The sequence below is a fragment of the Manis javanica genome, chromosome 5, assembly GCF_040802235.1.
Source record: "Manis javanica isolate MJ-LG chromosome 5, MJ_LKY, whole genome shotgun sequence".
Lineage (NCBI taxonomy): Eukaryota > Metazoa > Chordata > Mammalia > Pholidota > Manidae > Manis > Manis javanica.
In genome coordinates, this window is record NC_133160.1 from 54459070 (window position 1) to 54484443 (window position 25374).

A 25374-nucleotide genomic window follows, 5' to 3' on the forward strand; every position below is an offset into this window, starting at 1 on the left:
GATTTTCAGATTGGGACTAAAGCGGTGGACCCCATCCATCTTTGGGGCAGGGCTCTGGCAGCCTGGGGCCTGCGGTGGTGGAAGAGCTAATTACACACAGCCTCGGGGCTCTGGAATGAAAGACTCCCTTGGAATCAAATGCCTATTCAAGGTAAGTCTTTGGGGGAACACTGTCATTAAATAGATAAAATAAAAGGCTACAGGGATACTAGGAATGTTTTAAGGCATTGAATAGCTGACAATGGTAAATGGTAAGTTTCTGTCCTTAAATTCTTGATTATGGCCAAGACAGAATCTCAGGAACTCTAACAAAGCTGAAAGAGTCTCTTTATTCTGTCAGCTTCTTTCAACTTCCATGTACTTGAAAATGAAACTCAGGGTTTGTTATAGTTGCTGAATTATAATATCAATTAACTTTAGAGCTTGCTGACCTTTTTATGTGAAAGTGAGAGCACTGATTAGAAAAATGTAGGATCCTAAGCCTCAGAATTGGACCATATGAGCTGGTTCTAAAGACTTGCAATTCCTTGAACTTCCAACCTTTCTTTCCCCGGATTGTTACAGTGGTGTGTTGGAGCAACTCTTTATGGCTCATGAAGGCTGATGTGTTTATCTCTTTCTGACTCTGTGTTCAGTGATGTCATGTTGGCAACTTGAAGTCAGCTATGGTGGAACTATTTTAAAGCTACAAATCGGGATTTTCCCTCCCCTCCTTGCTGGAAAGTGGGCTGTTAAACATTTCTCAGCACATTCCTGTCCTTGAGACGTCAGGGGTACTTCTTTCCTTGTTTGGTGGGGCCATCCCTTCTTGCTCAGAGATGGTACTCCTTTTTGTCAGGGGCTAACTTTGCAACGGACAGCAAATTCATGACTTGAAACTTTATTGGAAGAAAGCTTTTCCCTTCTAGGTTCTTTGGCTGGCCTAATAATTAAATTGACATAAGACAAGATTAACAGGAGGAAAACATATTTAATTAAATTTTGTATGTATGGAGGCTCATAAAAATATGAGACTCAAAAGTGACCAAAGCCAGCAGCTTTTATACCTTTTATAAAAAGAAACAAATCTGTGAAGGACTGACAAAACAAAGGGGTTTGGGCTTAGCGGAGCTCATTAGTGAAAAAATTGCAGCAAGGTTTGTTAATGCAGCCCTCTGCACCCTGGATTCCCCGTCTCTGATGATAAGGATGCCTTATCCTTATGGTTGAAGGTATCCTTCACATGGGAATTTATTTCCTGCTGTCAAGGGGACAGGAGGGTCAGAATGTACTACTAATGGTTGTTCTTAAGTAACTTTAATTTGAAATGTCAATATGCCAAGGTGGCATATTTTGGGGTGGCATATTCCGCTCCCTTCTAAAACCTACAATCCCATTATCTCCAAATCTCTCACTGCTGGATGCTGGCACATTGAAGGGAGTCATTTGCATTGCACATACTGGGTGGAGAAGTTTTTCCTTCTATTTTGTGGTGACAAAACTTGGGACCCTATGTAAGAAGGATAATGACTTCAGACTGAATCAATCTGAGTGGGCTATAGTGGGCCTGGGTCTTGGCTCATTTCATTATTATCTGGATTCAGTTGAGGTTTAGGATTGTGAAGTTGAGAGTCTAGCAATCCCTTAAATAACACAGAGAAGGGTAGCAGATACTCTGGGGTGAAATTACCACATACAAATAGCCTTCACCCTAATTTGCTCCCCCAGAGGGTCTACATCATTACTAAGGTCTTAAGAAATATGTTGGTGAGGGAAGTGGCAGTAGATTTGACAAGAGTCTATGTTACTGTTCTTTCTAGGCTAAGGCTGTGGGTGGCAGATGCCTCAGTTGAAATGGTTTCTCGGAAAAGAAATTATTGTAGGGCAGCAGAGGCCAAGTGCAATATTCAAAGGTAAAAGGCCCAGTTGTTGTGGGTACCAAGGCAGGCAGCAGAGCAAGTTCATTGGCCATAATGGTCTGCACTACAGAAATCTCTGTGAGTGGCTGGCTGATCACTGGGTTCCTTAACTGAAACAGGTGATACAGCCCATTAATCCTTCTTGATTTGTGTTATGGAAAACACTCCACCACTGGAAGCAGAGGTCTGACGCAGGCCACCATTGCAGCGAGTTGCTCATTCTTACCCAATTCTCAGACTGGAGTTAGTGCCATGGTCAAAAATTACTTGGTTATGGAGTCTGCAGTAACATCGCTTGTATGTGCAGTGAGGCTCTTCCTTAGCCTTCATGGAAGGGTCTATGGCCATTGACTATGTAGTGCAGATAAATAGCCCTTAATCTGGTCAGCCTGTTCTTTGTTCTGGGTTAATTCAGAATGGCTGGGAAATGCTGTCTCTTTGGAGAAAGAATGCTGAAGAACTATTGCTCTTTTATACCAATGGTCCAGCAAGCATTAAGAATAGCAACATAACAGTCTAAGGGTGATATGCTTTTTGGGGTCAGCATTCACATAAACATTTTCAGGTACCAAATGTTATTGTTTTGATTTTGTCACAAAAATAGACTGCTTGCATTTCACGTCATGCTGATACAAACATATCCTGGAATCGGGCTCCACAGACATTTCATGCCAGGTATTGTTTATATGAGAAAAGAATACAAAGAAGCTGTAAGATTCCATATAGCAAAAATACATATAATAAACAAGCCTTAAGAAAGGGAAATAACCTGAGTTTTGGGATATTGTTAAACAGTGATTCTGAACTACCTAATACCTGGAGACTGAGAATACCACTGTAGTCTAATAATCAAAGGGACAAATTGTACTTCAGGTTATAAATTGAGTTTTGATCTGAGTTCACTTCTAGGTGGTTCAGTTTTGTGGTTATTTTTCTGAGTATTGAACTGGAATAGGTCTCTCAAGCAATTGGCAGAATCCCCCACTGGGTCCGTGTACTATGAATTGGGCTATTACAATTGGAATACCAAGTTTCTGGAGTTGCCCCTACCTTCTAAAGTACAAAAATCTAAAGTAATACTGCATCCATAGGTGAATCAAGAAAATTAAAGAAACATCAAATGCATGAAAGATGATGATCCTTTTCACGTCTCTATTGAGGCCTATGTAGAAAATGCACAGGCTTGAAAGACAATTATTGAGTGTTTATAAATTGTACCCCATTTCCATTTAACAGATATTTATTCAGCACCAAGATTCATGCTCTGTGCTAGGTGTCAGAGATACACTTATGCACAAATATTGACATGGTATTTGCTTCTGTGACACAGATATTTTAGTGGGGAAGATAGGCATTGCCCAAGATAATAATATGAGCTTGAGTTACAGGGGAGCCCTGTATTGTCCTGGTGTTTTTGTGTACAAGGGTTTTTGGAGAAGAGGCAGGGAAGGTGAAGGAAGTTTTCAGCCAGTGACATTCAGATGAGCTCTGAGGCAGAGGTAGGTATTATTTAGTTAAAGGGAAGGGCCAACACACCACAGACAGCAGGAGAGACGAATGTGCTTGAGGAACTGAATGAAATACAGTGTGGAGTGGCTGAGTGTGAGAGGAAAGTGGTGAGAGGCGGTTGCAGTAGTAGACAGAGGCTACACTTGCAGGATCCATTCCTGTCTTGAGCAATGTAAAGTCAAGTGTGCATGGTCTTAATTAAGGAATATGTCACGATCAGATATTTAAAAGATTCCTCTGATCACAGATCAATCAGTTTGATCAGAGAGTGCCAAAGTTTGTTATTGATCTGTTGCAGCATTCCAAGTAAGAGTCTGTTGTATGGACATAGAATTAGGTATGAGATATGAAATACCTAGAAGGTGATATTAAAAGGATTGGTGATGGGCTACTGATGTATCGACTATACAGCATGTGGCAGTAGAAAATGTGAAGCAATATTCTCACATTTCTGGCTTGTGGAGCAGGAGACACATATGAAATATGAAATGTGAGCTGGCTGGAGTGAGTCTGATTCTTGACTCATTTGCTTCACTCTAATCTGAATTCAGTGGAATATGTATGGATCTCAATGATATATAAAATGAGAATAAATATATATATAAGTATATAAAATAAGAATAAAACTGGGGCAATTCTTGGGCCTGTAGAGATTGAGGAACTGATGTATTTACACTGAAGATGTAGAGTGAAAAATTAGAATGTGAGGGATGAGAACCGGTTTGGTGATGAAATAATAGATATGGGAGTCAGTGGTCCAAACATGGGATATGAGGCTAGAGATCTGGAAGATTGCGCAGCGAGGAGAGAGAAGCCTGGACCACGGGCTGAGGGACGCTGGCAGGCGAGGACAGCTCCCCCAGGAATGCAGTCAGCGCCGCATGTGCACTCAGCAAGAATTCACTGAAGGTTTACAGATTTAAAAAAGAAAAGAGTAGAAAAGAGCACCCTTTCAGGCCCTCTTGTTTTTTACTAGCTCACTCTAAAATAGTAAAAACAAGCCCAAAACATTTCAGGTGGGATTGTAATGTTTGGCTAGAGTTCTCTGATTCTGATAATGTCAGCTGTTTTGTATTTGATCTGGTAATCAAATAAAGTGTAAAATAATTCTCATTTGTAAAATGACTTTCCAAATATTCTCTACTTCACTCTCGTCCCCATTGCTCTTTGGGCGCCTTTTTCAGCACTTAGCAAACTCTGCTTTATATTTAAATTACTTATCTGGGTCTGTCCACCCTCACCCCTGGGAAATTTGGCAGAGGATGCCCACGTTTCATTTACCTTTTTGTTCACGGTGCTGGTGTGGTGTCTCCCTGATGGTGTTTTGTCTTTTATAAACATGTATTTATTTCATTTAAATACCTTTCATTCCCTGATGTAAAAATAAAAGTGAATAGTTCATATTGCTTTTGCCTGAAGACAAATAGGCAAGAATTAAACACAGACTCTCTTTTATTATTTGGCTTTAAAGTAAACATTGGGTACATTAATAAGGTCTTTGCACATTTCAGCAGACGAGCCCCTTTTTAATTTTCTTAATGATACTGCATTTCCAAAACTATGCCACTAGGGGGAAGCATAGTGCAAAGTTAGCGTTTAGTTCATCCTTTCGGTGCCGGGTACAAACTCCAAAAAGCTTTTCAGTCTGACTTGGGCTATGCCTTTAACGTGAGCAGAGCCCTTATCAGTCTGTTTTCCCTTTGTCAAATTCTTTCCTCTTCTTCTTTTTCCAGGGTTCTTTGTGGCTTAAAACTTTTATTTTGAAACTGCGAAAAGCTTAATAAACATGAAAACCAAGTCAAAGCTGGCACAATGCGCCCCCACCCCCGCTCCCCGCTTTTCTTTTTCTTTTTTTGCTCAACCACATGGACCTGTGAGGATAATTGTAGTTATTTACACTGACTAAAGGAGCAACATTGCCTTTTTTTTTTTTGTAGAAATACTGAAGCTATTAAATTAAACAGGTTAATATGGCTACAGCATTTTGCCCTCTAGTATCCCCACAGCTATAGTAAATCTGCCACCTGTTTATTTCCATAAAAATTCAATTACGGCGCCACCAGTTACATTTCTTACGCGAGCAATTAACTTCAGGTGGTTTCAGGCCCCAAAGAAAGGCCAGGCCAGACGGCTCCTTTTTTCCCTCTGCTCCCTTTAACTTCCAGTGGTTTGTTTTGCTGAATGACTGTGCACCAGTGGAAAATGAAGGAATAGACTAGACCGCTGTGCACTGTCAAGTCAGTGAAAAAAACAAAAACTGAAAAATCACAACCACCCCTTCTGTCCCGCCCCTCACCCTCCTCCATCCAAGCCCAGGAAGTGAGCAGCAAGCCGGCTGCCAGGGCTGCGGGGACACTCCAGCATTGCTGAAAAACACACCAAAATGAAGAAGAAATTGCTTTTAAAATTGTTCGCCTTCTTTCTTCTTTATCTCTGTAAAAAAATGTGTGCACGGAAAGGCTGGTAAAATGCTACAGCGTTCTGGCTGAAGCAAGGACACAACCACGAAGGGATAAAACATGCTCCCCTGGGCGGCTCCACCGCGTTGCCAGGGCCACAGGCGCTGTAGAGCGGGCGCTTCTTTTCCCCTTTAAGAGGAATGAGTCTTTATCACCATGTTGAAAATGCTGACTTTTATCTCTTTTTGTCATGTTTACTTCTGTCATATTTCTTTCCTTTCTCTTAAAAACCTATCAATACAAATAAAAATGACGGAATCTTACATCCAGTGATTCCTACATGATCTAATTGTTGAACAGGGATTGAGGTATTTATTACCTGTTAATCCCTTTAATGCCACATACACTGTTTCTGTTTAAATAATATTTATAGTAAATGTATAAACATAGTTTTGGGAGCAAATTAGATGTAAATAAACATTAATAAGTCATACCTGCTTTCAGGATAAAAGCAATGCTTCTCTGTAAGTGGGTTGAGGACAACTACTGTAGTGATTATCAGAGAATGAGGCAACATCACTGTCTTGCCAATGGGTTTCAGCCCCAGGCAAGTTCACTATGGATTCAATGAGACCTGGGAACAATAATGGAATGTTCTTGGGGTGAAAGGGTTATACCCAACTTTATTTCCACGGTGGCAGGTTAATCTCTAAAATCCCATTTCACTCAGAGCGAGTCTGCATGCAGCAAGCCGGTCTCTGCCTCTGGGCCTCTACCTGCCCAGACGCCCTCTGGGTCTCTGTCGTCAGGGCTGCCACCACTCCAGCCTCTGCTCTGTTCTCCTGCATACATCCTTGCAACCATGCCACCGTGTCGCCCAGAGCACCGGGAAGGGTTCTTTATATAGAGTTAATAACAATGCATTGTCCACACGTGTGTAGTGAGCTATCTAACCAGGGCCAGGTGAGAATCCTGGCCACAGGAACCTTCATTTTATCCACAATCACAAAACAAATAAATAGGGAGTAAGTAGATGATAGAAGCTCCTCACCAGGGCAGGGGGCATGGAGGACTTAGGTAACTCCTCCAACTGTCTTATGTCCCAGTTGATCCCAGAACAATATTGGCTCGTATGTGATGCTGGGCAGTCATGGATGTCAGGTGCCAGCCATTTCCAAAATATTCCCAGGGGATCAAGCGACTATCTCTTTCCCTTGCTCCTGTGTCTGAAGGGGCTCTGTGCCAGCCAGTGTTAGTACTGCTGCTGGGGTAGAAGAAGGTAATGAAATGGACTTTGAAGTCAGCATGTCACAGGAAAAAGATACAGTCAAATTAAATTTAATCTTCTTTTAAATGGTTACTCAAAAGAGAGACTCTATTAGAAGTCCTCCCCAGGCAATCCATACCTTGGACTAACACTCGGCAGGTGGAGGAGAGGAGATTTTAGAGCTCATGTTTCATCTTGATAGGACTGATGGGACATTAATGAGAAAGACCACCCTTCTGTGGCCCTGAGACCACATCCTCTGCTGTCAAATGGGTTCAATTCACAGCCTTGAAAACCATCCTTTTCCTGTCTTCAAATGTTGTCATGAGTCCTTTTCTTTTTAGTTCAAAGCAGAAATTAAAATGGGTTTTAAGTGTTTATTCTTCATCCTAGGTTTTGGGCAGATGCCTAATTTCCACTGCTTCCTTACCTCCTGAAGAGTTTCAGCCTTTTTGCTTCTGCCAAAATGAAGCAAACATACAGCTTGGTACTTTGAAGTCTGAGTTAAAGCAAAACTAAATGGACCATGTTTATCTGATCAATTAAGGCATTGCCTACATCCTTAGAACTGATGTTTCTCATTTAGGCAGCATTCTATACAATCCTCAGGAAATTAACAACAGAGATTGAGTTTGGGGAATGGGGGTCATTATACAAAGAAATGCCTGGAGAGTGTGGAGGACCTTGGCTGGGCTCCAGTGTAAACTGCACACACTGACTGGGCTCCAACAGGACCTGAAGAATGTCTTTGTAGAAGTGGGAATGTAGAAGAAATATTAACAACAGCTCCCCAAAATAGAAGTTTGACTTAAAATTCCTATTATGTTAAGTGATCTGCAAGATTTAATAGTCTTTGGCATGACTGTTTATGATTACAAAAACTGTCTTTTTCTGAGATTAGCATGTGTACACTTAAGTTTAACCACAGTTCAGCAGGGCATGCTCTATAAACAGCACCATGCTAAGCAAAGTATTAGGTTTAGGTTAGATTTAATAAAAAGAGCATAAATTAAAACTCTCTTAGAAGCTTACAGATTTTGTTTCAAGACAAATTGATCAATACCAATTAACTAGAATGATATAAAATAGGAAGACTGAACCCACAGGCTGTGCCCATCAGCATCCTGTTCTGCTCTTCTTAGAAACAGTTTGAAAGAACATTTGATTTCCTTTCCAGCTAGCCTAGGACCTGGGTATGTGATCTTTTCCAGAAAGAGAGCTTGCTAGATTCCTGAAGTCCTTAGCTTTGAGTGAGTTACATCGTCCATTTGGCGCCAATGGATTTTACTTTAAGCTTCATAAAGATAATGACTCTGTTTTCTCATATTTGGCAGATTCTATGGAGATCTTCTTCCAAATTGCAAGATTTGTTTCCAGAACTGTGGCTTGGCAGGAAAATAAATGTACTATCTTCATGTGTAGGTTTGTTTTTTTTGATGGATTTTAATACTATAGATATAGAGACAACCTGGAATGTTATAAAATAGCTTTCCTTAACTGCCAAGTTTTGAGCCCTCATTCTTTTTATCTGTAAAGGGGAGGGAATGACAGAGGGAAAATTATTCAACTCTCTGAAAAAGTTTTCACCCCTGAAAAAGTTTTTACCCCTGATTTGGTTTTCTATATGATTTATTCTATGCATATATCCCTCCCACCAAGATAGAGGATTCCTGTTCATATTTTTAAACTTTTAATTTGATTATGTATTATATATTATTATATATTAAGTTATATATTATATTCATATATACCAGAAATAATTATTTGTGAAGACTTTTGTGGGTGTCCACGGAAGAAACAAAAAGCTGGTTTAGGGAAAAACTTCTAAGATGATACATTTCTTGACAGAGAGCTGTGTCAATTCAATGGAAATCTTATTTCTAAAAGTATTTACTCATGAATTTGTATTCATTAAATGGAAGCCTATGAGGAAAATTTGAGAAACAAATCACCTTATATTTAAGAATAGTTCACGTATATTTTAACCCAAGACAATCTAACTGATTACATCATAATGAATTCAATATTTACTTTGTTCCAGCCTTAGAGAAAATATCTTGGTATCTGACATGATTATAGGTCTTCTTCAGCCTCCCTATATCCTCATGTAGACTAGTGAGATGACAATTATGGAAAGAGAAAGAAGAAGGAAAGTGTTTATTTGACTATAGTCTATTTTTTAGAAGGTTCCAAACTGCCATGAGTCTTAAAAATGAAAATTATTTTTTTCCTATCAACAATAATTGATAAAATCTTATCTATTTCATGTTCGGAAAAATGCGGGTCAAAATTCCTGGTTTGACAAGCTGTGTGAAAAGGAGAAAAACACAACAGCAAAAAGAAAATCAGCAAGGCTAGTGAGAATCGCAAAAGGGCCTCCTTAAATTCTTATCCTATTTAACCTTTTGTATATTGTTTCCAAATGCTTAAAATATAATAGGCTCAGAGAGTAGTTACTGGGCTTGTCCTTTCAATGAGCTGTATTTAAGATTATAGTTGATTTTCTACCTCAATAATGATGGGAAAACTGTCTAAATTTTGTACAGTATAGATCCACTTTTGTTGGAACATTTCAACTGATTCATATAGTGCTGTTGACTAAAAAATTGTTGATTAACGCTAGAACTTGGATCTTCAGTTATTTGTTTACTGAAGATTTTAAAAAATAGAAACATGAGAACAGTATGATTTAAACCCTTCCTAAGTTCCTTTCTCTCCTGAGAAACAGAATATGTTATATCCCATATTCTGCAAATTTTTCATGCAAATTTTTCTGACTCTTAACTCTATTAAATTTTCAAGCACTGCACCTACACCTTGTGAGTTTCCTCTAACAAATTACAGGTATGAGTTTTCCCAGTATTATGTTGCATGAAGAGCAAGGAGCTTTAAGGCTACTGAGCCTATTCAAATATTGACCCTCATTACTGTTACTCTCCAGAGAACTTATAGTAAGAACATGTGAAGACCCTTTTTAGCTCAGACCTGGACTCCATGTGGATGGGGACATTTTTGTTGGTTATTGTCCCAAAAACTCAATATGAACTCCTGGTCAATGTCACTTCTACAAATTATCAGCCAGAACCATTAGAAAGTTGGTTGGGAGAAATGCTTTCAGGACAAATTAAATAACATTTTTGAGATGTCTGAATCGATTTCATTTTAAATTCTATTTCAAGACTTATTGAACTTTAACCTCACTGTCTTGCCAATGGGTTTCAGCCCTGGACAAGTTTGCTACAGATTCAATGTGACCAAAGAAATTGATAGCAAAACGTTCTTTGGGGTGAAAGGGTTTATTACCTGACTTGTTCTCTGGTGGTAGGTGGAGCACTAGAGTCTCTGCCTCTGCCCAGACCACTAGGCCAAGCTCTCTATATAGAGCAATAATAGCTTATTGCCTAAAGGTGGGGAAGCAGTAGCCTACCAACAGGCCAGTTACATCATCAGGTGGTTTAACTTCAGTGAGGATCCTGGCCATAGGAATCCCAACTTCCCCACACTCCACCCCTCCAGGATTCTCGCCTTACAATCTACATGCTTTCAATCTTCCACAAAGGTCCCTATGCAAGAAAGCTGGAGCACTGTAACCAGATTCCACAATAGCAATACAGGATAACAACAACTTAGAGATAATAACAAAAATTAAGATACAACAAGATTTTGATACAGGTAACAAAAATTATAATATTCCCCAAGCCAGAGGAGGTTCCTAATCCACAAACACTTAGGGGCAATAAGACACATATTTTAATGACACCAACATCAGCAAATCTTGTCCTTTAGATAGGATGCATGCAAGAGAGTGGTCCTGTGATGGCACTGTAGCAGGAAGGGAGTCCCTTCCAGGTCTAGTATACCATACTTTTACTTCTTTCCCCGTGTAGGTTACTGAAGGGTCTATATATAGTGCTACTAGAGGTGCATGCACTGGCTATAATGATAAAACAAAACCCCCTGGTAAGATGCTCCTACCCTCTGGCCGTTCAGGATATAACTACTGTGACATTTGGCTGCCACTCTGCTGTTATTCCAGGAATACATAAGAGGCCAGCATCCAGGCCTTGTCCCTAAGGTGCCAGGAGAGCCAGCCATTGTTGGTCCATGTGTCAAAAGGCCCAAGGCAACATCCACTCAATGGAGTCTCTGGGGTTCAGTGCAGTTGGTGCTGCAGCAAGATATTCTTGTGGCCGAACCTTGGCTTCAGTGATTCTTCCTTGGTTTGTACTTGCAGTTGTATAGGGGAGGCAACCGTATGTGTTAACGTGTCTACAAGGCTCAGGGCTCCCTTTCGGGCGCTCATTCAAATGCTGTAGCACAGTCCATAGGCAGACTGATCATCCCTGCATACTAGTGGTATCTTATTTTAGTCTGGATTTTAACATGCCACTGTGCCTCTCTATCATGCCTGCTGTGGTAGGAGTGTATGGCACATGAAACTTTCACTTGATTCCCAGCTGTCACACCCATTCTTGCAGTGTATGTACAGTAAAATGGATGCACTAATCACTCTCAATTACCTGTGGTCAGCCATGGGCAGCAAAGAGATGACCAGGCTTCTCATGGTTATCTGCTGTTTTGCACAATGGGTAGGAAAAGCAACCAGAAGTCCAGTAGCTGTGTCCTCAGAAGTCATAGCATACCAATATCCTTCTGACACAGGTAGAGGCCCAATATAGTCTATCTGCCACCTGACAAGGGTTATAGGCCCCTTAGCTATTTTCTCATGTTGCTGTGCCACTCGGTGTAAGTCCCTTTTGGAGCACACGACACACTCCACCAGGCTTTACTAACTTCTTCAAAGGTCAAAGTCAAGCCCCACTGATGGGCTACAGCCCGCATTGTCTTTTACCCTGCATGCAACAAATGCTGATGTAATCACTGGGCTACATCAGAGGCAAGCTTTCCTTCTAACCAATGTATCTGGGCCAATTTATCTACTTCATCATATCCTGGGGATACCAGTGGTGAATGACCTGTCACATGGTATACTGCAATTATTTTAGTCTGACCCCAGACCCATAAGTCTTGCCACAATTATGGCCCCCAAAGGGGTCAGTGACCAACCAGCCAGTAGGCATGGTACCAGGTTGGTAGCCACAGGGTCAGGCCCCGATAGACAGCCCAGCTGTCCGTGCAGACAACTATATCCATGCTGATCACAAGCCACACAGCCCACAACTCTGCCCATTGGCTGCACTTCCCCTCACCATTTTACATCCATATGGTCTCAGTCTTAGAATGGTAAGCTATGGCCCTCCTTTTTGGGGGCTTCCCATGGCTGGAGCCATCTGTGTACCTTGCCTCTTCCGTATTGGGGCTCTTCCCTGAATAGGGACTCTCTGCTACTAATGGTTCAAAAGCAAGTTCTTTCTGCTTTGCATAAGTGTATGTCACTGGCCCCAATGTGTGTTGGAGTTCTTCACACAAGGGGCCACTAGAGAGGGCACTATACTGCTGTAAGTAAGCACTACACTTAGCTAGTGTGGGCGTTTGTGCCATACCACTCCTTGACTTTTTGGTCCAGTCTCCTACCCACCCCAAGATGGGATAGGTGGTTATTAAATTTACTGGGGACATTTCAGTGATGGGTTCTGTAGCTAGCAAGGCATGATACATGGCAGCTAGTTGTTTCTCTATCAAAGTGTATTATACCTCTCCCCCTTTCCAGAGTTGTGACCAGTATCCAATAGGTTGCTGAGTTTGTTCAAGATGCTGCCAGAGACCACAGCCATAACTGTCTTCAGTGACATGAACATCCAGCTCACAGGGCCTTGATGGTCTATCACACTCAATGCCTGCATGGTCTTGACTGCCAATTTTGCTGTAGTAAAGGCAGATGCACATGTCTCATCCAAGTCACACCTGCAGCCCATTCATACCGACCAGTATAAGGGCTTCAGAATTTGTGTCAAGTGCAGGATAAACTCTCCAGTAGCCTAGAAGACCCAAGAACTCCGATAGCAATGCTACAGTTGTAGGGGCAGGAAAGGCCTGGAATTTATCTATAATTTCTTCTGGTATAACTTTAGTCAAACCCGAGTAGACCCCCAAGAATTTGACAGACAAACCAGGTCCCTGAACCTTGGTGCTGTTCACAGCCCATCCTTTCTCCCATAGATGTTGCAGCAGTCTAGGTGCTGCATCTTCTAGATCTGAAATAGAATTGGATGTGATCATGACATCATCAATATAATGGTGCAGCTGCACCCTTGGCGGTTTCTCCCATGTAAACAAGTCCTGGGCTACAAGTCCATGACAGATGATAGGGCTGTGGAGGTACACCTGTGGAAGGACAGTGAAAGTCCATTGCCATCCTTCCCACATGAAGGCAAAGTGTTCGTGACTTTCCTGCTCAATGTCAATGGAAAAGAAAGCATTAGCAAGATCTACCATATAATGGTATGTTCCCAGTTCATGGCTGAGGGTATCCATCAGGCCTGCAATAGAGGGGACAGCAGCATGCATAGGGGGTATGACTTTATTCAGTTCTCTGTAATCCACAGTCATATTCCAGGAGCCATCTAGCTCTTTTACTGGCCACACTGGGGAATTGAAAGGACTATGGGTGGGTTTATAATACCCACATTTTCAGCTCCTGGGGAGTTTCTACAATCTCTTTATGCCCTCCAGGCAGTTTGTATTATTTGGTATAAGTTACCCACTGTGGCACAGGCAAAGCTACAGGTGGGTGCCTAGCAAGTCCCCTCAGTACTGCTTTCACCACACACACACTCAGTCTGAACTCACCTGCACTGGTCTGCAATGATAGACCCTGCATGATATCAATCCCCAAAATATACTCAGGGATAGGAGACATATACACAGTATACTCTTTTGGGGGTAGATGCTCTATTCCCAAAGGGATGTGGGCTTGTTTCATTCTGATAGTATTACCTCTGTATCCATCTGTGATAGTGAGGGTCCCAGGAAATTGCTCAGGGTTACCATGAATCAGTGAACATTCAACCCCTGTGTCCATCAGAGCCAAGACACGTTGTATGCCCACTGTTGACCAATAGATAGCTATTTCAACATGTGGTCTCCAGTACCCCCCTGCTCCCTCAGGGTAGATAACTTGACTTTTCCCTCAGTCAAAGCATGTTCCTCAGTCATCTTCCTACGTGGTCTTAAGTGATGTTGGATCACTCTCCAGCTAGAAGTCTTGCAAACAAACAGGCCAGACTTGTGGTTCTGTCTCTGACCTCTGCCTCTTTGGTCTTAATGGCTGGAACTGCTGCTCTGGTTTCAACTGTTGCCATAGCTCTAGTAAGATCCTATTTGACCTCCCATCTAATTTCCTTCCATCTACTCCTGCCCATATTAAATCAACCCACATCTTGGTCCTCGTAACCTTTATGGGCCCCTTTAAATTCTTCTTGTGAGTAGCAGACCTTATTTCTTTCCATATTCTCGTTGCTTCAGCCTTCCTTAAGTCTGCTACTGTATGTGTCACCTCACTTATGGACTGCCCAAAGTGAGGGGAAAGAATGGTCACTAGAGACCCAAAGAGGGATATGGGAGCCATGTGAAGCACAAGATTTCTTATCCCAGGAGTAAAAATCTCCTCATCTGGGCCATAATTCTCTGGACTGTAGATGGCATTTTTATGCCTAGCTCTCATAACACCTGTTGGAACTCAGCATACATCTGCCATCTGGCAGGAGAGGATGGTAGATCACCCCAATTGGGACACACAGCACGAAGTGCTGCCATAAGGCAATCGATGGGGGAGTGACTCCCTGGGGTCTGATGTGCATTTTGTAATTGCTGCCTCAAGGGGGGTTGCACTGACAGGGAAGCCAGCTTTCCCATGTCTGATCTGGACAGAACAATTCCATCCACTCCTAAGTTCCATAAAAGCAAAAGCCAAGCTAATATTGACTACAAGGGCTTCTGCCTAAACCAGGAGCCCAAATCCACCAGCTCAGCCTGACTATAGGGGTGGACCATCCATGACCTGGGGAGGGGGCTGCTCCTCTCCTTGGGGAACTTTCAGCTGCTGGGTCTTTATTTTCATTACAACCACTGGGCATGCTTCCAGTACAGGAAGGGCTAGTGCCTCTGGCACCACCCTTACATCCTTCCCTAGCTCCTCCATTTCTGGGGCTATGGCACCTTTCTCTCCCATTCCTCAAGTGCCTGCTCTGCTATAACCTTTACCTTTTCTACTATGCCTCACAGCAATGCTAGCTCAGTCTTCGGAGGCTCTCTTACCTTTACCTCAATGCTTCGCAGCTCGCTTCTCATGCCACATCTGCCTGTACTTCCCTCAGGAGTTTATCTTTTTCCTTGATGAATTTTCCTCCTTCAGATCACCTGGCATCACTGCCATCTCGTTCTGTAAGAAATTTTTTACCTCTTCAATGGCACTTTGCTGCTGGTATTCTCATGCTGCCTCCTCTCACATCAATGCCATTTCCTTCTTCAGGGAATCCACAGAATTTTTCAGCTTGTGTTCTCATGCTGCCATTTCTTGTCTTTTTTTCAGGAGCATGTCCTTCTCTTCTGTATACTTTTTCAATACTGTGAGAAGCAGCCAATCCACTGTCCCCATTGCCTCACAGGCACCCTGTCTCTCAACAGATCTACTTACTATACCAAGGGCCACCCCTACAGCGTCAGGTATCACCTCCACTTGCCTCCAGTTCTGGGTTGGGGCCCAGTCCTCTAAGAGGTAAACTACCTCAGACCACATAGCCATTGGGGAACAATCCACTGTCTCCCCATTCACAGGGGCAGCCTGCTGAAGCACCCCTCCCATAAGGGCAGCCTGTCCTTTTCCTTGGTCAACAATGAACCATGCTGACTTTCACCAATTGTCTTGCCAATGGGTTTCATCCCCAGGCAAGTTCACTATGAATTCAATGTGACCAAAGATATTGACAGCAAAACATTCTTTGGGGTGAAAGGGTTTATTATCCTGCTTGTTCTCCTGGCAGTAGGTGGAGCTCTAGAGCCTCTGCCTCTGCCCAGAGCACTGGGTTGAGCTCTCTTCATAGTGTAATAATACCTTGTTGCCTAAAGGTGTGTAGGCAGTAGCCTAGCAACAGGCCAGTTACATCATCAGGTAGTTTAAGTTCAGTGAGGATCCTGGCCATAGGAACCCCAACTTCCCCACACTCACTTTCCATATATTTTTTAGAAAATCTGAAAAACATTCCTCTATAAAGAAATGTGATGTAATTGCCTCAATTTTCATTCCTTTTTTTTCTGTTATTGTTGGTTTTTCTAGACTTGGTCAACCCAACCCTAATTCCTCCCCCATGGTAATCACCTGTCACTTCTTAGCGTCTAGTAGGTCTACTGCTATTTTGTTCATTTTGTTTTGTTTTGTTTTTGTATGTCATAAATAGGGAAATCATATGGTATTTGTCTTTCTCTACCTGGCTTATTTCACTTAGCATAATACCCTCTAGGTCCATCAATATTCTTGCAAATGCAAAATGCCTTTTTTTATGGCTGAACAATATTCTCTTGTGTATATGTACCATCTCTTCTTTTTCCATGCATCTTTTGGTGGTCACTTAGGTTGCTTCCATAACTTGGCTATCGTAAATAATGTGGTGATAAACGTAAGGGCGCATATATCTTTTCAAATCAGGGATATTTTTTGGTTAATTCCTTGAAGTGGGATTACTATGTCATATGTTATTTACAATTTTAGTTTCTTTAAGGAAGCTTCATATTGATTTCCACAGTGGTTCCACCAATTTGCAGTCCCACCAACAGAGTAGGAGGGCTCCTATTTCTCTGCATCCTCTCCAGCAGGATCTTGTCTTTTGGATAGTAGCCATTCTAACTGGTGTGAGGTGATATCTCATTGTGATTTTGATATGAAATTCCCTGATGATCAGTGATGTGGAGCATCTTCTCATGTGCCTGTTGGCCATCCATCTGTTTTTCTTAGGAGAAATGTCTTTTCAGGTCCTCTGCTCATATTTTAATTGGGTTACTTTTTTTCTTGTTGTTGAGGCATAAGAGTTCTTTATATATTTTAGAAGTTAACCCCTATCTGATATATCATTTATGGATATATTCCCCTATACTGTAGATTGACTTTTGTTTTGCTAATGGTATCCTTTACTGTACAGAGGCTTTTTAGTTTGATATAGTCTCATTTGTTCATTTTTTATTTTGTTTTCTTTGCCCTAGGAGTTGTGTCCAGGAAAAAATTGCTTATAATTATCTTTAAGAGATTTTTCCCTGTGTTTTCTCCTAAGAGTTTTATGATTTCATGTCTGACATTTCAGTCTTTGATCCATTTCAAGTTTACTTTTGTGTATGGAGTTAGGCAGTAATCCAGTTTCATTCCCTTACATGTAACTGTCCAGTTTTCTAACACCAGTTATTGAAAAGACTATCTTTTACCTATTGTACATTCATGGATCCTTTATTATGTATTAATAAACCATATATGCATGGGTATATATCTAAGCTCTCTATACTCTTCCATTGATCTATTGGCTGTTCTTGTGCCAATACCATACTGTTTTGATGACTTTAGCTTTGTAGTATAGCTTGAGGTCAGGGATTGTAGTACACCCAGCTTTGTTCTTTTTTGCTTTTGTTATTTGGTGTCTTTTGTGGTTACACATGAATTTTAGGATAAGTTGTGCTAATTCATTGAAAAATGCCATTGGTATTTTAATAAGGATTGCATTGAATCTGTAAATTGTATTAGGCAGGATGGACATTTTGATAATATTAATTCTTCCTATCTATGAGCATGAGATTGATTTTCATTTATTTGTTCTTCTTTAATTTCTCTCATGAGTGTTTTATAGTTTTCTGAGTACAGGTCTTTCATCTCCTTGGTTAGATTTATTCTGAGATATTTTATTCTTTACAATGAAATTGTAAATGGAACTGGTTTTCCTGATTTCTCCTTTTGCTAGTTCATTGTTAGTATAAAGGAATGCAACATAGTTCTGTGTATTAATTTTTTATATTGCAATTTTGTCAAATCCAGTTATTAGATTTAATAATTTTTGGTGGATTCTTTAGGGTTTTTTATGTATAATATCATGTCATCTGCAAATAGTGACAGTTTAGCTTCTTCCTTACCAATTTGGATGCGTTTTAACTCTTTATCTTGCCTGACTGCTATAGCTAGGGTCTCCAGTACTATATTGAATAAAAGTGATGAGAGTGAACATCCTTGCCTTGGTTCTGATCCTAGAGGAAAACCTTTCAGCCTTTTGCTGTTGATTATGATGTCATATATGGTCTTTATTAAGTTGAGATACGTACCCTCTAAACCCATTTTGTTGAGAGTTTTTATCATGAATGGATGCTAAATTTTGTCAAATGCTTTTCAGCATCTCTTGAGATGATTGTGTGGATTTATCCTCCTTTTTGTTAATGTGGTATGTGATATTGATTGATTTACAAATATTGTTCCATCCTTGCATCCTTGGAATAAATCCCACTCAGTCATGATGGATGATCCTTTTGATGTATTTTGATGCTTATGTAATTCATTTTTCTAATATTTTGTTGGTGATTTTTGCATCTATGTTCATCAGGAATATTGGTCTGTAATTTTATTTTTTTGTAGTTTCTTTGGTTTTAGTATTAGAGTGATGCTGGCCTAATAGAATGAGTTTGTCAGTATTTTCTAGTCTTCTCCATTTTGGAATTCTATTAGAAGGATTGGTATGAGCTCTTCTTTAAATATTTTGTAGAATTTAGCTGTGAAGCTCTCTGGATCTGGTATTTTGTTTGTTTCTGGGTTTCTGTTTTGTAGTTTTGTTTGGGTCAAATTACTCTGCCTGCTCATTTTGTCAGGGATTTTATGTTTCTTTCTGTGTATTACATGTCTCTACTCTGCTTTATATCTGAAGAGTAATAGCTTTATGAAGAAGGTGTGCTGTCGTTCTCAGAAACTCAAGATTCTTTACTTTCTAGTGCTTGGTTCTATTTTGCAGGAGCCCCAGCTATTGGCATGTTGTGGGCAGGATGCCTTTCTCTCTGGCTTCTGTAGTGGCCTAAGTCTGGGTGGACACAATGCTTGAGCTGCTAAAACCAGACATTTTTCTTTACATTAAAAGAGTAAGGAATCTAGTGAAGGAGCTGGGCATACAGTCAAGTAATAAAACAAATAAATGCAAAAATATGACTGTAAGTGCTCTAAAAGGAATGTACCTAATTACAGAAATGTATTTAATTGCTAGACTTAGTCAAAAGACTTGTTTCTCTTTTCCATTTTCTTGTTCTATGATGCTAGGTAATACTAACAGTTTGGTTTAATACAGAGCATGAAAATCATCCCTAAATTAATAGCATCCCTGTGGGTAAAACTGCAATATTTACAGACTCTTTCACCTGGCTTTAGTGCATCTCCGTATTAATAGGTGTTTCAAGGGATGGAGAGAAGTAGTCCATCTACATATCAATAGGTAATTACAAAGGTTTATGGACAGGTTTATGACAGGTTGGATGGAGCTCTCTTCTGCTTCACCCTGGTTGAGAAAGATACGGGATGACTGCTTGTAAGAAATAAATGGTTGTCTTGAACTTTATTTCTCTCTGACTGATTTCGGTTTCAAAGGTATTTTGCCCCAGATTTTCTCCCCAGAGTTACAATCCCATATGATGTTGTGAGGGTCAAAGAAGAAGGACAATCATTTGAGACAATATTCTATCCATGGCAATGGTTAATACACTGGCAGATTTAACAGACTTGGCTTATGTGAGTTTTTTTTTTTTTTTTTTTTTACCATGCATAGCTGTGGTGTTGTTAAAAAGAGTAGCTAGAGATTGGTGGTGGAGAGGCTATGTGGTAACTTCAGACAGAATAATGGAGCCAAGGATGGAGATTCTCTACTTGGGGTTCAGGACCAGCATGCTTATATAGACTATGACTGGAAGGCCATCTCTTAGAGCTTAGAGGTCCACAGGGACATGGAAAAATCTTTAGCTAGAGTCAGGAAAGTTTTATCACAAGGCCAGGATAAATACTGAGATTTCTTTTGTTGGAAGATTTTGGATTTGGATTTTTGGTTCTGAATCTTGGTAGGTATGAGACTGGCTGCTAAAGATTTCACCCATCTTTATCTTCTTCACAAGAATTTTGTTAGCCTTTCACATTTTATCCTGTTCCTTAGGCTTTCCTGAGAAAATGGTGAAATCAGGTCCTACTGAAGCAACAAAATCAAAGATGGGAAAGAATTTTTATGTTGATACCAGCATAGTGAATGAAGGTTAGCCAAGATCTATGGAATTAAATACTGAGGAAAGGCAAGATCAGGGCAGCATCTGATAGTTGCTTATTGGTTGCTAATAGTTCAGATATGGGAAGTGTCAAGGGGAAGGGCACAAAGATAAGGTACCGTGGAGCTTCCTCAAAGTTTGTGGAAGAGTGAATGGGAGCACAACTAACCTCCAGTGGAAGTAAAAATTATAAATTTAAAGAAACTTTAATTCCTGCCTGGTTGAAATTAAAATACTTATAATGGTTGATAAAAAAATCTTAGAGGGAATAAAAGTGCATTTGCAAATAGTATCCAAACAATAACTACAAGTTTGTTAGAGAATTGCCCAAGAAGCACACAGGCTTTGTTGATTGAATCCTTATGGTTGCTGTGATTTATCATTACGAATTTGCATCTTTTATCAAGAAGAGCAGAATTCTCCTTTCATGTTTAGCTGTTAGCTACAAAGGTTCTGTTGCTCTCCCGTAAAATTTAACCTTCAAACTGTAAGCTATTATTAGAAGAAAGGTTTATAAAACATGTATGTTAGGAAATTTTATTTGTTCACTTACATTTATAGACTATATTTGTCACTGGTAATTGAATTTTCTCAGCAACATTGTGATAATTTACCCATGGGCTATGACCTCATGGTCTTGTCTTTATTTAACTTATCAATATATAGGTTGTGTAAATTTCTTGTTAGTGAGAAGGATACCTTGGACTTTGAGTTTTTATTATTATTATTCATTTTTTCCTTCTACTGACCCTGTAGGAAAATATGATGGCCTGTGGCAAAGACTTTTCCATAATATCCACTCTCCTTTTTTCCTCAATAACAGAATTCCAATTTTATTCAATGCGGTGATGTGCCTAACTACTAGGAATGGTTTGTGTTCTCTAAATATTAAAAGGTAGGGACTATTGTGTTCTAATTTGTCTCTTGACATATAAGAAACTTTTATGGAATAGTTAAATTTTGGAAATGTTTAAAGATTTACACTTATTTCAGTGCATGATATTTTTTCAAGCCTCATAATGCCAGATAAAAGTGTTCTATTTGCTCTGACTTCTGAATGAAATCTCTGGAGCTGAACTAAGCTGCAAGAGAAAATTGTGAGGGAAGAATATTGGACTTTAATATTTTACAGATTGAATTTACAAGGAAACAGGACTTTTTAATATGGCATTTTAATTTCTTTGTGATAAAATTATGGTGGAATATTGTTCATTATGTTAAAATTTGGGAAAATGTTCTATTCTCATATTTGGAATGTGATGCCAAATTTGTGCCTCAGACATCTGTTATTTTTGACCTACTGGTATCCATTCTCCCTTTACTAATAAAACACTTATGTTTTGCCTTATTGATTCATCCTTCTCCAGTGGCTTCTCCAGTGGCTTCTCCAGTCATCCTGACTCCAGGGCTGAGGCAATTCCAAGTCCTGGCCAGAGTCATAGGATTATTGTTTCGAGAATAGATAATGTTGTAAGCCTTCAGACCATCTCTCAAGATTAGTAAAATGGAAGGATATGTACATAGAGACATATTGATTATCTTTCCAATGACATGGAAAGAGACTGCCTGCAGATTAAGTCAATACAAAGGTAGAAGAACTGAGAAATGTACAGTACCCAAGTCGTGGTCATACTTTTCAGCACATGTCTGAAACTGTTCCACATCTGGATTTTTCAATTATGTGAAACAATAAATTCCTTTCTTTGCATAGATTTCATTTGAGATGGTGTTCTGTCACCTGTAATGGAAAGAGTTCTGATGAACACATGGTGCTCACTGTATAATTTTTTCTGGTGAACGATGTTGGACCATGTAGCTTTGCATAAATTGAGATGAGAAGTAGAATAAGGAGATAATTTCAATTAGTAGCAAATGTGTTTCTGAATTAATGCTTGATGTCTGTTCTGACCTACTTCAGGAACTTAGTGGGCAAAAACTTAATATCCCACTCCACTGGGCCTTGGAGTCTACAAACATCTCTCCCTTAAGAGAAACAACACTTCCCTGGTTGAAACTTGACTTAGCTATTATTGGATAGATTAAAAGAGAATAAAAATGAGAAAGTATGAGACAGAGGTGGGACTGGTAGGCTCTACGCAGGCCATGCTCACCTGTGCCAATACCATTCATAGCTCCACCAAGGGAGGCAGACATCCTAGTTTGATTAGTCATGTGCAGAGCAGGTAGCCAGGTAGATGGCAGGTAGCCTTGATTTGTGGGTGGAGTTGCTGGGCAATGAAACCCTGCACACATTCGAGTGCAGCTTCTCTCTTTTCTGCTTCCTGGTTCCATGCCACCATGTGGGTCTGTTTGTGTGAAGTCTCTTCTTGGGTCATGGTACTCTCTCCTGCTGTTTCACCCTCTCTGTTCCTCTCCTCCTCATCTTTTCTCAGTTATGAATGAATATAGTGTTCTCAGGACTTTATATTCATGGAATTAAGGGCCCCTGCTTGGACCATAGAAGCTATGTGCTCCAGCTCAGACTTTGCCAGAGTTCCCTAAGGGTCAGGAGCTTGCACAAATTCTGACTTCAAAGGTACTTTGATTCACGTTCTACAATAATTCATGTGAAAAAGAAATAGTATATTTATACAATAAGAATGAAGTAAATAAATGTTTATTCTTTTCACATTATCTGAGAGGAAGCTCAAAGACAAATGTGTGGCTTAACTTTTGTATATGTGAAGAACCCATAGGCTTCTGTAATCTGAATCCATAAGCTGCACTCAAGGTTTCACTGGGCTTCATTCTCAACTGGAAACTTGACTGGGGAAGAGTAAAATTATGTTCATTTAGGTTGTTGGCAGAATGCATTTCCATGTTACTGTATGACTAGGGCCCTGGCTTTTTACTGACTGTCAGTTGGACTCTGTTCTTAGCTCTTAGGAGTTACCTGTGATTTTCTGCCATATGGTCCTCCCCACAGATAGTTTAAAATATTGCTGTTTGCTTCTGTGAGGCCAGCAGAGCTGTCAGATATCAGTCTGCTAAGAAAGAGTCTTATGTAACATAAGGTAATCATAGAGGCAACATGCCATTAATTTGTTATATAATGAAAACCAAAGTATGGATAACCCATTATCTTTGCTATATGCAATGGGTTAGAAGAAAGTTACAGGTTCTTCACACACTCAAAGGGAGGAGCCAATGCAGAGTATAATATAAAGGAGTGGAGATCCTGGGGGGTCATTCTAGAATTCTTCCTACCATAATCAATATTTCCCAAAGGATGTTTCATTGAAGACTGCTTCCATAGGTTGTTAGGAAGTCTGTATTAATCGAGAATCTTTTTAAAGTAACAAAACAGAAGTACCCAAAAAACAGATTCAAATCATCATAAGACAATGAATGACAAAAAAATAATTTTATTTGTTCATAGATCTGAAAATTAGGTAGAGGACTGGACAACATCCAATGAGGATTTAGAATATTTCTGCTTAGGTAAAGCCTTGATATGGTAAATTAAAGGGCATATCAGGAATGGGAAGTTATAAGCATTGGAAAGAACTTGGAGAAAGATCTGATATTGGCATTAGCCATAAGATGGGATGTGCTAGGGTTGGTGTGGGAAGTTGGGGTTCCTATGGCCAGGATCCTCATTGAATGTAAATCACCTGATCATGTAACTGGCCTGTTGCTAGGCTACTGCCTCCACACCCATAGGCAATAAGCTATTATTGCACTATATGGAGAGCTTAGCCCAATGCTCTGCATGGAGGCAGAGATGCTAGTGCTCGATCTACTGTTGGGAGAACAAGCTGGGTAATAAACCCTTTCACCCTAAAGAAACATTCTAATGTCATTTCTTTGGTCACACTGAATCCACAGTGAACTTGCCGGTGGTTGAAATCCATTGGCAAGACAATTGGTGAAGCCGGCAGGGTTCATTGTTGACCAAGGAAAAAGACAGGCTGCCCTTATGGGAGGGGTGTTTCAGCAGGTACTGCAACATCTACAGGAGAAAGGATGTGCCTCCTAGAGGGCTGTGTCCCACCTTAGGACTGGAGGCAATTGGAGGTGATATCTAAGGCAGTAAGGTTAGTCTTTGGTATGGTAACTAGGTCTTTTGAGAGACAGAGGGTCTGTGAGGCAGTGGGGACTGTGGGTTGGCTGCTTCTCACAGTATTAATAATGTCTACAGAAGAGAAGGACACACTCCTCAAAAAGACCCAAGAAATGGCAGCATAAGAACGTGACCTGAAAACTGCTGTGGATTCAATGAAGAAGGAAATAGCACTGATGCGAGAGCAGGTACCACGAGAGTGCCGGCAATGAGGTGCTGTTGAAAAGGTAAAAGATTCCTTAAAGAATGAGACTGCAGTGCTGCCAGTTGCTCTGAAGGAGGAAAAGGCCATCAAGGAAAAGGAAAAAGATGAACTCCTGAGGGAAGCACAGGCAGAAGTGCCATGCGAACGCCAGCTGCAAAGCATTGAGGTGAAGGTAAGAGAGCTGCTGAAGACTGATCTGGCATTGCTGCAAGGCACTGTAGAAAAGGTAAAGGTTGTAGCAGAGGAGGCACTCGGGGGAGGGGAGAGAAAGGTGCCATCAGCCCTGGAATTGGAGAAGCTGGGAAAGTACGTAGGGGTGGTGCCGGAGACGATAGCCTCTCCTGTATTGAAAGCATGTCCAGTGGTTGTAAAGAGAATAAAGACACAGAAGCTGAAAATTTCCCAAGGACAGGAGCAGCCCCCTTCCCAGGTCGTGGAGCACTCTATGATCTGCCCCCATACTCAGGTTGTGCTGGTGGATTTGGGCACCCGGTTTAGGCAGAAGCACTTGGAGTCAGTATCAGCTTGACTCCTGCATCTGTGGGACTTAAGGGTGGATGGAATTGTTCTGTCAGGATCAGAGATGGGAAAGCTGGCTTCCCTGACAGTGCAAGTGCAGCCCACCTTGAGGCAGCAATTACAAAATGCACATCAGACACCCGGGGAGTCACTCCCTCCTTGATTGGCTTATGGCTTCAGGTTGTGCTGTTTAGTCCAATCGGGGTGATCTACCATCCTTTCCTGTAGATGTCAGATGTATGCTGATATACAACAGGTGTTATCAGAGCTAGGCATAAGAAATGCCATCTATAGTCCAG

General features: G+C 40.7%; 1 long non-coding RNA gene across 1 annotated transcript in view; it reads left to right on the forward strand.

The window, feature by feature from the left end:
- LOC108384951 (uncharacterized) overlaps nt 1–8481 on the forward strand; it is a 30804-nt gene extending 22323 nt beyond the window's left edge. Inside the window, exons 3-4 of the long non-coding RNA XR_005058648.2 lie at nt 10–151; nt 8408–8481. This is a non-coding gene — a long non-coding RNA (uncharacterized lncRNA). The remainder of the gene's footprint in view (nt 1–9; nt 152–8407) is intronic.
- The last annotated feature ends 16893 nt before the right edge of the window (nt 8482–25374 follow it).